Genomic DNA, 6,684 nt, shown 5'->3' with positions numbered 1-6,684 from the left:
TGCTGCCCATCTGCTTTTGCTCCCTGGGGCTGATGTTGAAGATTCAGCTCCCTTCCCCAATCCTAAATCTTGGGGTACTAAGCATCCCAAATCTGAGGGAAAGACGAGGGCAACTTAAAACTCTGTCACTGAGACCACAGTCTCGGAGTGATAAATTCCTTTAACTCTGACTTTTTATTTAACTTACCAAAAGTTTTTTTCTACATAACCTGGTTTAGTTTCACTTTTTCTATGTGTTTTCATAAACCCCAAATCAGTAGTGTGCTGGTACATGTTTAGCCCCTGGTTCTGGGGGTGGTGGTAACTTAGTGTTTTCCAATTGCACAGTGTACATAAAACTACTATGGGAAATTTCAAGCTACAAATATGAGATAATGGAACATGGAGTTGGGAAGATATGCTAACAAGTAACTCCCTGCTGCAAGCCAGCTTGAACACACCACTGTCCCTAATCCACCTTCCCCACAGAGGCGTGAGATTTTTGACTCTGCTCCATCTTCACAACACTTACTGACATTAGAACAGTGGTTCTCACTTCTCCATTCATCCCTGGAATCGTTCGTTCATTCAAGTCATCATGAATTCCTACTCAATGGCAGACACAGGAAAGAAAGAGCTGAGCAAGAACTGTCTATAGTGAGCAAAACAGTCAAATGAAGAAATAATTAAGCAATGACAAGGATAGCTAAACAAAAGAATATCGAGTGCTATTTTAAAACTTAAAGGATTTCTATTACTAGCAATACCCTAGATTAAATGTTTTAAAACTCCTCATACCTCAAAACACCCAGAAATGCAAGATAAAATATAACATACATTCCTAGGTATAGCTGAGGTCTCATAACAGCAAAAGATATCTCTCAAGTGGGGGTGGGAATGGGGTGATAAACTAAAACCCTGAGAGGGAAATTTGAACTGACCCTGGGAAGACCTGTGGTGGTTGTGGTGAGATAATCTAGATGCTTGAGTTTTCATAGCCATATGGGTACAGGAGATTAGGCCTTAGACCTGGTGTCCTTCTTCTCTCATATAAAGTCAAACTCTTAGAGAATTGCATCATTAGGATGGGCAAAAAAAATCCATCCACCAGTATAAGAAGACAAGAGGTTTTTCTCTTCAAGAGGAGCAAAGGACATCTTTTCTAAGGATTCATAACCACAGATCTGCTCTCACATTGTTAAGGCTTTGAACTTACACCACTAAAAGTACATGGTTTAGAAACTCCCCAGTCCGAGACTTAACATGAAAGTGCTCAGGTTAACAGTGATTCTGGAGTACATGAAAGAAGCAAACACAAAGTCTGAAGGGCATGCCCTAAGGCCAGACTGCACAGGATTCCTGCTGATAAAACCTGGCTTAATATGGGCCCACAATTCAAAGTAATACAATATCTAAGGAATCGGTATGCTATGTGTAAAAGCCATTAAAAAAATAATGTCAGAAAATAGAATTATCTGGTAGATAATATAAAGTAAATATGGTTAAAATTATTAAAGATATAAGAAATTGAAATCATGAGAACATGTGAATTTTTTTAAATGATAAAGCAGATTCATCTAAAATGAAGAACATAACCACTAAAATTGATCATATAATTAACAGATTAAGCACAACTTAGACAAAGCTACAGAGAAATTTAGGAGTGAAGTAGAATACAAATATTTTAAAAATGACCAAGAATGAGCACAAAGGTCTAAGAAATAGAGAAAATATTAAAAAGTAACTAAACAAGATGGAGAAGAATAAAGGGATTCAACCTATGTCAAATGCAAATTCCACAAGGAGATAATATAATGAGGGAGAGGTAATATTAAAAGATACAATGGCTGAGAATTTTCCAAACATGTACAAAGACATGATACCTCAGATTTAGGATTAATGAGTTCTAAGAAAGATAAATAAAAGATCCATACCAAGGCACATAGCAGTGGCACCTCATAATATCATAGTCAAAGAGATGATCTCAGAAGCAGCCAGAGAGAGAAAACAAATCATGTGCAAAAGAATAATTAGACTGACAATAGACTTTTCACCAATGATGAAAGTCAAAAGACAATGGAATACAACATTTAAAATGTGAAAGAAAATAACTATGACCTAGAATTCTCTCCTTAGCTAAACTATCATTCAGGAGTGAGAAAAAAGTAAGACATTTTCATATAACTGAAAGCATCTATTTGTAAAAATCCTTGTCGAAAAAACTTTTAAAACTTGTACTTTAGGAAGAATAGTGAACCTGGAAGAAAGGAGAAAAAGATAGGAAAAAAAGTGAAAAAAGATACTGGTGAGCACATTGGTAAATCTAAACTGCACAGATTGTATAAAACAAAAACAATGACGTTAAATGTCAGAGAGGCCTAAAAACAAGATGTAACAACAACAACAAGGGGCATGGTGTGACTAAACCAGTATACAGAAAGCCTTCTGTTGTTTGGAAGGAGAGTGGAAAAGTAATTAACCTAAGATAATATTAAAGCAACTTTGTGTATAAAATTGTAAAGAGTAACCCCTAAAAGAATAGAAAAGGAAGGCATACCTTTTAAATCAGTAGAAAGAAAAAAAATGAATAAAGAAAATTGGTCAATCTGATAGAGTAAAAGAAAGGAGAAAAAGAACAGGAAGAAAATCAGAATAAATAGAAAGTACAAAATAAAATGTAGAAATAAATAATTAAAAATCATAATAAATGCAAATGGACTATTTGCCAGTTAAGATAGAGATTGTCAAACTGAATTCAACAACAAAAAAAATCTAACTACACACTCTTACATCAGAAGCATAAATATACAGAAAGTTTGAAAGTAAAAGGGGCTGGGTGCAGTGGCTCACGTCTATAATCCTAGCACTTTGGGAGGCTGAGTGAGAGGATTGCCTGAGCCCATGGGTTCGAGACCAGTCTGGGCAACTTGGTGAAACCTCATCTCTACAATAAATCAAAAAATTAGCCAGGCATGGTGACGCACACCTATAGTTCCAGTCACTTGAAAGGCTGAGGTGGAAGGATAGCCTGAGTCCAGCAGGTTGAGGCTGTAGTGGCTGTGAGCATGCCACTACACTTCAGCCTGGGTGACAGAATGAGACTCCAACTTAAAAAAAAAAAAAAAAAAAGAAAGTAAAAGGGTGGGAAAAGATATATCAACCAAATACAAGCCAAAGTAAAGTTAGTATAGCTATATCTGTTAGGCAGCGGTCAGACATGAGTAGGAGGGGCCCATCCCTGAGAGTACCTTGCCTTCAGCCACACCCTGGACCACCCAGTCTCAACTCAGTCCTAGCTCCAAGTTCCTCATTCTAGATGAGAAGTCCATTTTATGGTTGTATCTACATGGAACTTGCCAGACCTGCATGCATACACATTAGAAGCTACTGTCTTCATGTGACCTCGCAATTACCATATCATTAGCATTGATTAACACTGTGTTTTTACCCCCCTGCGGGTTTCACTTAGGTACTCATGGAAAACCAACATGTGCAATCTCAAAAAGTTATATAATGCAAGACTTGTCCATCAAATTACAAAAAATGCAGATTGACAGAAGAACCAGGAAAAATAAAGTAGAAAACCCCATAAAACAAAAGCCTGCAGTTAATCAGGGGCTGATCCTTTCTCACACAGCCCGCTTCACCTTTCTTGCTACACAGAGTGTTACTTGCCCCAGCAATTGTTGGTGTCACATTTTCAATTCTTTGTTGATGAAACACAAGAAGCAAGGACAACAATGCAGATCCTGCTGGTCTGATAACATTTCAATATCAAACAATATGAATTATAGGCCAAAAGTATTATTAGGAATAAAAAATGTTACTTTAAAATAATAAAATGAAGAATTCTACAGGAAGAGACTACAATTCTGAATTTGCATGCACATACCCTCCAAATATGCAAAGCAAAAATTGTCACAAATTGTCACACAGGGAGAAATTGACAAATGCACAATCTTGATATAAGGTTTTAACACATCTCTTCAGCTACTGACAGTTCCAAAGGCAAAAAGATAGGATATAGAAGGCATAAATAACAAGGTCAATAAGCTTGCTTTAATAGCTCTAACTAGATCCTACAATCAACATTAGAATATACATACGCTTTTGAAACAATCAGGAAACATTTTCAAACACCTATTGCATACTTGACCACAAAGCAAGTCTTAGAAAATTCCAAAAAAGCATCATCACATACTACATTCCCTGACATAAGGCAAACAAAATGATAACTTCTAAACAAATACTTGCATTTGGAAATTAAAAGTAATTTTATGCAACCTCATGGGTGGAAAAATAAATCATCAGATTTTCAAAAAAATCAGAAAATATTTTTAAATTGCAGCCATTATCACATGGAAGAGTAGACAGCACAACTTACCTTTAGAGGGTGTTAGTAGATTCATATAGGAAACTAACTGACTAGCTTACCAAAAAGCCAATTCATAGAATGATCAGAAAGCTAAAAGCCAAATATGATGAAAGCTAAACTACTGAATACCGATTTGCTAAAAAACCAATTGAATTATTTTTTGTTTGTTTGTTTGTTTGTTTTGAGTTGGAGTCTCACTCTGTCACCCAGACTGGAGTGCAGTGGTCGCTCCCGGCCACTGCAGCCTCGACCTGCTGGGCACCGGTGATCCTACTGCCTCAGCCTTCCAAGTAGCTGGAACTACAGGCGCACGCTACCATGCCCGGCTAATTTTTTTTATTTATTGTAGAGATGAGGTCTCGCCAAGTTGCCCAGGCGGGTTTCGAACCCATGGGCTCAAGCAATCCACTCACCTCAGCCTCCCAAAGCACGGGATTACAGGCTGAGCCACCAAGCCCGACTTGAATTATTTTTTAAAGACATATTCCATCCCCACTCCTGACTTGGTTTGTGTCCAGAGCCACCGAATAAACCCAATTTAGGACAGTTCTCCACAATAACTGTTAAGTGCATATACAGGGGCTGGAATAAATACAGGTCTACGGGGTCAAAGGTGCAACTAAAATTTGGGGGACATGGGGGTGGCAGGAGGTTTCTCAATAATTTAAAGAATTAGCCATTCAGCAAATTTGATGTTGGTGAGCTGCTTTTAGTTATCTACAATCTACCACACGGGGCACAGAACCTAGTTAGGAAGTTTGAGTTAGAGGTACTAAGAATCTGTACATGTTAAAATAAAGGAGCACATTTCTTGAGTGGAGATAATGTTTTTAAAAGTGTTTGGCCAGCTATTAGAGAGGCTGAGGTAGACGGATTGCTTAAGCCCAAGAGATCAAATCTAGCCCAAGCAACATAGGAAGACTCTGTCTCTCAACAGATGGATAGATAAATAGATTTTAAGTTTAAGAGATTTTAATGTTTGGGGATTCTGAGACCAAGAGGAGTTATAGGGAGGACCTGGTAGAAGGAACACATTACTGAGAGAGTGTCTACCTCAACAAAAAGGTGCAACACTGGGCCTGAAGCACAAGTAAGGGACTTACCATGAGACCTATGGCCTGGGGAATGTTGAGATGAGATGCTGAACTTGGAATAGCTTCAAACCCTTGTTTAGCAGGCTATACACACATCAGTTCTGTGTCAAATATGTCTTGGGGTACGACAGAAGAAGCTTTGCCCATGTGTGTGATGGTTAGCAATGGAGAGTGGTCTCCCTCACGTCTTTCCTTGGAGGCCAGGCCAAGGGGTGGCAGTATCATATCCCAGTGATGGGAGGTGATCAGCAGGAAAGCCAGCAGAGCCGGTGGCAAACCACAGCTGCTGCAAAGACCAATACCGGGCAGGCTGGAAGAGAAATTCTCTTTTTATGAATGCTCTCTGGGCAGCTGGAGTTTGGACTACGGTACCAAGTGCCGTACAGCCTGGCCACTGCTTTCTCTGCCTCTCCAAGCTTCTGTCTGGCAGATTTAACCCCCTAGTCTCCCTTTCTCTGCGGTTCTCCTGGTCTTCTCCAGACAGGAACAATGAAGCTGATTGTACTCAGCCCGGGCCTCCCCCACCCCTGGAATAGCCCCTATTTTCCCCAGTTGGGCCGGACAAGGCATCCAAAACAGGGAGGTGGAGAATGGCGGGACCCCACTCTTCGTTCATGCACCACACATTTGTTTGAGGCCTACCACGTGCGGGGAACGACTGAGTTACCACAATCAACAAAACAGACAAGCAAATAGTCACGTCAAATATCATGACACACAGGTTAATGTTGTGGCGAGCGGGAGGGTGACGGTAATGACAAATCTGAGGATGTGCCGGGGATCTGGTAACCACTTTGGCCCACCTAAACCCGGAGCCGGAGCGGTCTGGCCGGCAGCCCTCAGGCCCTTCCCACTCCGGTTTACGGTTTACGTGATTGTAGCTGCTGGGAGAGACCGGTCTCTTTTCATCGAGCATCCCCGCCTGGCCCACGGGAGCCGCTCAGTGAATGTGAGATTCCAGAGTGAATAAATAATGCGCGCATGCGTACTCTCGGGCTTGCACACTACGGGGCGGGTCCCGGCGCCAGACCCGGGCCAGCAGCTTCAGCCTGTTAGGGGGAGGCTTGGTGAGGAGGGTGCCGGACCCGGCCGCCACAGGGGCCGCCCCACCCCGGGCCGGCGCCGCGGTGCCTTCCGGGAAGTGTAGTCCGCGCCTGCGCCGGCCGGGCCGCCAAGGCCCGGTGCTGCGGGCGGAAGCAGGATCATCCCTCCGGGGATGCGAGGCGCTGGGGGCGC

Source organism: Carlito syrichta, unplaced genomic scaffold, assembly GCF_000164805.1.
Source record: "Carlito syrichta isolate Samal-C Ts95f unplaced genomic scaffold, Tarsius_syrichta-2.0.1 Scaffold308825, whole genome shotgun sequence".
NCBI lineage: Eukaryota > Metazoa > Chordata > Mammalia > Primates > Tarsiidae > Carlito > Carlito syrichta.
Note: the sequence above shows the minus strand (reverse complement) of the source record.